General features: G+C 45.8%; 1 pseudogene; it reads right to left on the bottom strand.

The window, feature by feature from the left end:
- Positions 1-1455: 1455 nt before the first annotated feature.
- On the bottom strand, positions 1456-2410 carry LOC140897131 (olfactory receptor 10A2-like; annotated as a pseudogene).
- Positions 2411-8131: the final 5721 nt, after the last annotated feature.

Below are 8131 nucleotides of genomic sequence, written 5' to 3'. Positions count from 1 at the left end.
CAGGGTGGGATGAGGCAGGGCATGGCAGATAGGGGCAGGAAGAGGCGGGGAAGGCATGGGACCTTTGGGGAAGGGGAGGAGTGGGGGCAGGGCCTGGGGCAGAGCAGGGGAGAGCACCCCTGACACAATAGAAAGTTGCAGCTGTGATAGTCTGTATTCGCAAAAAGAAAAGGAGGACTTGTGGCACCTTAGAGACTAACACATTTATTTGAGCATGAGGTTTCATGAGCTACAGCTCACTTCACGAAAGCTTATGCTCAAATAAATTTGTTGGTCATAGAATCATAGAAGTCATAGAATATCAGGGTTGGAAGGGACCTCAGGAGGTCATCTAGTCCAACCCCCTGTTCAAAGCAGGTCCAATCCCCAGTTTTTGCCCCAGATCCCTAAATGACCCCCTCAAGGATTGAACTCACAACCCTGGGTTTAGCAGGCCAATGCTCAAACCACTGAGCTACCCCTCTCTAAGGTGCCACAAGTACTCCTTTTCTTAATAGAAAGTTGGTGCCTCTGTCTGACACAGCAAGACCAGACATGCTGGGGCTGTGAACTCTCAAGCCTAGGGATGCTAGGGCTCAGCCCTAGCAAGCCCCAAACACAAATTAAGCTCTGGATACTGGGCTAAATGGACCATTGATCTGACCCAGTATGGCTGTTTTTATGTTCAGTGTAGACACTACCTATGAGAACTGGAGGGGTTCTTCTGTCAGTACAGGTAATCCACCTCCTCAAGAGGTAGTAGTAGGTGGATGAAAGAATTCTTCTGGCCAACGAGCACTGACTACACTGGGGATTAGAACAGTTTCACTATGCTGCTTAGGGGTGTGGATTTTTCACTCCCCTGAGCAATAAAGCTGGGTCAAGCTAACTTTTTAGTGTAGAACAGGCCCAAATGTGTACTAAAAGAGCTTTAGATAAACTGCATTAAACCCATGTGTGGACACTCTCATTCAAAATTAATATAGCCTTAATTCATGTTAGTTTAATTCCACTTCCAAAGTAAAGCCACTGTAATTCCAAATTAAAGTGTCCACAGACGGGTTTAATGTAGTTTAGCTAATCCACTTTTAATCCACACCTTTAGTTAATTTGGATTAATTTTCTTGAGTATCCCCATGTGAACAAGTCCCCAGGGTGTCAACATTGGCATCAGTACATTTATTCCTAAGTAACTGAAAGAAAGAAAGAAAGAAAGAAAGAAAGAAAGAAAGAAAGAAAGAAAGAAAGAAAGAAAGAAAGAAAGAAAGAAAGAAAGAAAGAAAGAAAGAAAGAGATGTTCAGCTGCCTGGCTTTAGTTTTCAGACAGGTGCTCATATATCAGAACCATGGACATGAGAGGAGAGACACCATGCTGTAATGTGAAAACCCAGCCAGAAGAAATTGTTTGGTAATTTTTAATTTATTTTGATAAAAAGTCCTAATTTGAACTGGACAGTTCCAAAGCTTTTAAATCTTTCATGAAAATCTTTTCCTCCCCCTCAGTCTCTTCAGAGCAGCCTTCACCTCCTGGTTCCTTAGGCTGTAGATCATAGGGTTTAACGTGGGGGTGACGACTGTATAAAATAGGGCCACCACTCTGTCCATGTCCGCTACATGGCTGGACTTGGGCTGCAGGTACGTAGCACAGGTTGAGCCATAGAACAAGATGACTACAGTGAGGTGGGAGGAGCAGGTGGAGAAAGCTTTGTGCCTTCCCTCGGATGAAGTTGTCTTCAGGATGGTGTAGAGGATGCAGGCATAGGACACCAGCACCATTAGGAAGGGGATGACAGTGATCATTAGGCTGATCAGTACAATGAAGACCTCGCTCCTGGAGGTGTCCCCACAGGCCAGCTTCAGCACAGGGTGGATGTCGCAGAAGAAGTGGTTGATCTTGTTGGGCCCACAGTAGGGCAAGGAGAAGATGCAAATCACTTTGCCCATGGGCATCAGGATTCCACAGAGCCAGCAGACAGCAGCCATCTTGGCACGGGCTCTGGGATTCATAATGGTGGGGTAGTGCAGAGGGGAGCAGATGGCCCTGTATGCCATGGCGGCCAGCAGGTAGCACTCTGCTGTCCCAAGAGAAAGGACGAAATGCATCTGGATGGTTCTGGATGGCACACCCAGTGAAGGAGATGGTCCTCTCCTCAGAGACAAAGTTGACCAGCATCTTGGGGATGGTGACAGAGATGTAGCAGCTCTCCAAAAAGGACAGGTTCCAGAGGAAGAAATACATAGGGGTGTGGAGGGCCAAGTCCAGCATTATGATGAAGTTGATGATGCTGTTGCCCATCAGGGAGATGGTGTAGATAATGGAGAAACCTACGCAAAGTAATGCTCGTGTCACTGGATCCTGGGAGAAGCCAAGATAAATGAGTTGGGTCACCGTGCTGTGATTCCTCTGTGCAGTTTCACTGGTATAGCTCATCTGCAGAAGGAAGAGGAAAAAATATTTTGCATGTGGGCATTATGGGCCAGCTCATAGGGACACAGGAATGGAAGGGACCTCCTGGGTCATTCAGGCCAGTCCAATCCAGTCCAGTTCTGGCTACTACAGGTAGCCCTGTCATATCATCCCATTCATAAACTGACCCAGCTCCAGTTTCTAACTGGATAGGTTGTCTGCCCCCCAACTCCTCCGATGGGGAAGCTGCTCCTGTCTATGTGTCTAGTGATCAATGGCTCCATGTCTAATTGGCAGCCGGAGTCAAGTGGAGTGCCCCAGGGGTCGGTCCTGGGGCCGGTTTTGTTCAATATCTTCATAAATGATCTGGAGGATGGTGTGGATTGCACTCTCAGCAAATTTGCGGATGATACTAAACTGGGAGGAGTGGTAGATATGCTGGAGGGCAGGGATAGGATACAGAGGGACCTAGACAAATTGGAGGATTGGGCCAAAAGAAATCTGATGAGGTTCAATAAGGATAAGTGCAGGACCCAGAAGAACCCAATGCACAGCTACAGACTAGGGACCGAATGGCTAGGCAGCAGTTCTGCGGAAAAGGACCTAGGGGTGACAGTGGACGAGAAGCTGGATATGAGTCAGCAGTGTGCCCTTGTTGCCAAGAAGGCCAATGGCATTTTGGGATGTATAAGTAGGGGCATAGCGAGCAGATCGAGGGGCATGATCGTTCCCCTCTATTCAACATTGGTGAGGCCTCCTCTGGAGTACTGTGTCCAGTTTTGGGCCCCACACTACAAGAAGGATGTGGATAAATTGGAGAGAGTCCAGCAAAGGGTAACAAAAATGATTAGGGGTCTGGAACACATGACTTATGAGGAGAGGCTGAGGGAACTGGGATTGTTTAGCCTGCAGAAGAGAAGAATGAGGGGGGATTTGATAGCTGCTTTCAACTACCTGAGAGGTGGTTCCAGAGAGGATGGTTCTAGACTATTCTCAGTGGTAGAAGAGGACAGGACAAGGAGTAATGGTCTCAAGTTGCAGTGGGGGAGGTTTAGGTTGGAGATTAGGAAAAACTTTTTCACTAGGAGGGTGGTGAAACACTGGAATGCATTACCTAGGGAGGTGGTAGAATCTCCTTCCTTAGAAGTTTTTAAGGTCAGGCTTGACAAAGCCCTGGCTGGGATGATTTAATTGGGGATTGGTCCTGCTTTGAGCAGGAGGTTGGACTAGATGACCTCCTGAGGTCCCTTCCAACCCTGATATTCTATGATTCTATGTGTTCTTGTGGCGACTTTGTTCTTTAGCTTCAATAGCTCATCTCTCTCCCTGGAGTTTACCTCTTTGATGTATTTATAGAGGGCAACCAGATCCTTCTCAGCCTGCATTTTTCTAGGCTAAAAACAACAAGCTCTGATAGTGTTTTTGGTTTCATCAGCTGGTATGAATTGGTGAAGCCACATTGACTTTAATTAAGCTTGGCCAATTTACATCAACATCCATCCATCCATCCCAATACACACTCATTCATCTATCTACCTATCCCCATACACACTCCTGTATCTGTCAAGCTGTCTATTTTAAAAATAAAATACTAACAGAGCACTGTGACTCAGACTTCACCTGTGTAAATCTGGAAGAAGACATTTGACTTCAACATGGTTACTCAATAATTGCCTTTGAATAACTAAGACCCGAATCTGAGCCTTCATGTCTGAATTCTGTTTGTTTTGAATAGTATTCTCCTCTCAGTTCCATGGGGGAAGAGAAAAATCCTACCCAAGTGGAACAGATCCCTTGCATATAAAAGAAATTCAAACAACTTTGCAGCAAGTCAGGGTGCCTGTGTATGCCATGGATGTGGTAGAGTCGGTGTATTTCACTTGAATTCTGAGCCTCCCGGGACACAATCCCTTAGGTTCTCTGGGTTTAATTAGGAAGCCTTTGAAGGTAAATTCTAACATACCCCTGGTTTTAAAATTAAACCTAATAGCTATGCCGTCCTGACCCGGAGCAGCTGAAGAAAGAGCCCACATCTCCGAGTAGCCTGAGTGGGCATGTCGGTCAGCCAGCACTGCTGCAGATCAGGCCAGATTCAACTATAAACTCAGGTGTTTGTCTCCATTGTCCCTTTTGGAATTGCCACTTGACAACCCGTCTGTATCTTGGCTGGGTGTTTGCTTATTGGTAACTCTCTGCTTTCCCCGATGTGCTCTCCTTCTTGTTCTGTCACTGTCATAAATATAAAGGGAAGGGTAAACCCCTTTGAAATCCCTCCTGGCCAGGGGAAAGCTCCTCTCACCTGTAAAGGGTTAAGAAGCTAAAGGTAACCTCGCTGGCACCTGACCAAAATTACCAATGAGGAGACAAGATACTTTCAAAAGCTGGGAGGAAGGAGAGAAACAAAGGGTCTGTGTGTCTGTCATATTCTGGTTTCTGCCGGGGATAGACCAGGAATGGAGTCTTAGAACTTTTAGTAAGTAATCTAGCTAGGTATGTGTTAGATTATGATTTCTTTAAATGGCTGAGAAAAGAATTGTGCTGAATAGAATAACTATTTCTGTCTGTGTATCTTTTTTGTAACTTAAGGTTTTGCCTAGAGGGGTTCTCTATGTTTTTGAATCTAATTACCCTGTAAGATATCTACCATCCTGATTCTACAGGGGAGATTTCTTTATTTCTATTTACTTCTATTTTTATTAAAAGTCTTCTTGTAAGAAACTGAATGCTTTTTCATTGTTCTCAGATCCAAGGGTTTGGGTCTGTGGTCACCTATGCAAATTGGTGAGGCTTTTTATCCAACATTTCCCAGGAAAGGGGGGGTGCAAGTGTTGGGAGGATTGTTCATTGTTCTTAAGATCCAAGGGTCTGGGTCTGTAGTCACCAAGGCAAATTGGTGAGGCTTTTTACCAAACCTTGTCCAGGAAGTGGGGTGCAAGGTTTTGGGAAGTATTTTGGAGGGAAAGACGCGTCCAAACAGCTCTTCCCCAGTAACCAGTATTAGTTTGGTGGTGGTATCGGCCAATCGAAGGACGACGGGTGGAATAGTTTGTACCTTGGGGAAGTTTTGACCTAAGCTGGTAAAGGTAAGCTTAGGAGGTTTTTCATGCAGATCCCCACATCTGTACCCTAGAGTTCAGAGTGGGGGAGGAACCTTGACAGTCACACACACGGATACAGCAATCAGACGTGAGACTGCACCTTTTCCTCCCGTAGAGTGGCACACGCGTGTGCACACACACACATTGAGCAGTCCTCATTCCCTCCAGCAGGGGCAACACACACACATACACATCTCTAGCATAGCACAGCACACACACACACACGCACACACACATACACGTGGTCTGAATAGACCAGACAGACAATAATATGTGGGAGAAAGGAAGACACATTATCCCCATTCTACAAATGGGAACTAAGGTGCTAAGGGCTGGATTGTTAAAGGTATTTATATACCTAGTGGGATTTTCCAAAAGTGCTTAGGTGCCCCCAACGCTTTGGGATTTAGGTGCCTAAATTATATGACATTTTAAAAAAAATTGCACTAGATACTAACCTTCATCTTTTAGTGCCTAAATACCTTTGTAAATAGACTTCAAGTGACTTAGACTGAAGTTTGTAACAGTGTTAACAGTTGAAGCAAAGTTCTTGGCATCTGTTGGGAGATGAATCAGATTCCCATAATCCTTTGTGGATGAACCAAAGTGCTTATAATGCTCTGTATCCATAATCCTTTGTACTCAGGTGGAATCTTAGTATATTGTTGAACGATGGATTGTGTGTGTCCGCTTGCTTTGGTCTGCTGAACCTTAGAATATGTGTCCCAATGTAGAGAAGACCAAGAATGGGAATGCTTGTTATTGCATATCTCTTCTTTGATTGATGAAATAATGGCTTGTCTTTAGCTTAACAATTGTGTAAACGGAGATGCCATGAAATGAACTTCACAAGTAGAAAGATTATGAGAATGGAATTTATTTTGTCTCTTTTTTGTAAACACGTGGTATAGGCTTGGTCCTGCTTTGAGCAGGGTGTTGGACTAGATGACCTCCTGAGGTCTCTTCCAACCCTAATCTTCTATGATTCTATATAAGAGGGTGAATTTCTGCAAGATAGATGGAACAGAAATGAAGCAGCAGAACTTCCTCCTGGATTCGTGGTATATTAACCTTTACCTTTCTATGTTGTGCTGTTTTGTCTTTGACTAATAAAAATGAACTGAACCTGGGGTATCTGATGTCTCATAAATAACCTAAATCTAACCCTAACAACAGTCAGGAACTGAACACAGTGTGACAGACTATGGAGCTCCTATATCCATCCCCTTTACAAGACCATGGTAAATTTTGTACAAAGTATGCCTGGTGAGATATCATTTGAAAACTCATAATCTGCTGACCATTAGTGTCCTCATAACCGCAAACAGGGGACTTTGAGAAGGGGTTTGTAAGAGGGAGTTGTAATATAATTGCTATGGTTTGGAAAGGCCACATCGCCAGTGCCACCATTGCTCTTGTCTCCTCCACCAGCACCTTCACCAGACAGACAACCTGACCATGGATGCCTCTATGCAGAGCCTGGTGTGGATTTGCAGAGATTGTGGCCTGCATTTCCCACTCTCAGAAAGCAAGGCTGGGGGGTCCATGCTGGTGAAAGGTGCCTGTTGGTGTAATCTCTCAGGAAGCAGGTGGGAGAGCTAGAGGTGGAGATGCTAGGCTGAGGAGCATCCGTGCCCATGAGGAATTCATTGAGACGATTCATATGGATATGTCCAAGGCTGAGGAAGCTATACCACTAGACAAAACTTCTGTAACTCCACCGGGGGATGTAGGATTCATACAAGGTTTATGTGCTTGGCAACATTCAGGGCACACCCGGAGTGTTGTGCTGGACCTGTGCACACACAGCTCCTCTCAAGGGCATCAACCTTGGAATCTCGCCCAAATGACATGAACCGTGGGAAGCCTCCCAGGACTGGGCTCAAGGCCCGAGAGCAAGGAATGCGGTAGATAGAAATTGGTAAATAAGAATGTTAAACAAAGCCAGTGTATTCCTTTTATCTGTTGGAGAATGTAATGCACGGGGGAGAGAAAGAATAAAGGGGAAGGTGGTAAGCTGACAGGCAGAAGCCTGTTAGCAGGCCAGCCGCTTGCTTGCTAAAAGCTGTGTTCTGTCTTGTCATTGAACCGCCACAGGGGGAGGAGGATATGGCTCTGTCACAGGGAGGACACTGGCTGCTGGTTACTTCTGGCAGCAGGCAGTAGTCCACCCCTTCTCCCAACCCACCCATCTTAGTGATGAGGAACCGTTATGCTGCCCTGGCAATGAACGATGAAGAATCACACCCAAAGGTGGAGGAGAAGCCATTTATTCCCTATGCTGGGAGGATTGCAGCCACCACTCCCAGGAGAAACGTAGGGTAGTAGTGGTTTGTGACTCTCTTCTGAGGGATCAGTCACCCTGACATGACATCCCAGAAGGTATACTCCCTGCCAGGGGCCTGTATCCAAGATGTTGTCAAGGATCATCTGGCCCTCTGACAACTACCCCATGCTTCTCATCCATGTGGGCACTAATGACACTACAAGGTCTGACCATGAGCAGGTCTGAAGAGACTACAGGGCTCTGAGAGTAAGGGTGAAGGAGTTGGGCTCACAGGTTGTGTTCTCGTCAATCCTTCCAGGCAAGCGACCAGGCAGAGACAGATGCATCCTAAAGGTCAATGCCTGGCTGTGAAGATGATGT

Source organism: Lepidochelys kempii, chromosome 13, assembly GCF_965140285.1.
Source record: "Lepidochelys kempii isolate rLepKem1 chromosome 13, rLepKem1.hap1, whole genome shotgun sequence".
Lineage (NCBI taxonomy): Eukaryota > Metazoa > Chordata > Testudines > Cheloniidae > Lepidochelys > Lepidochelys kempii.
This window is presented reverse-complemented; position numbering and strand designations above follow the sequence as displayed.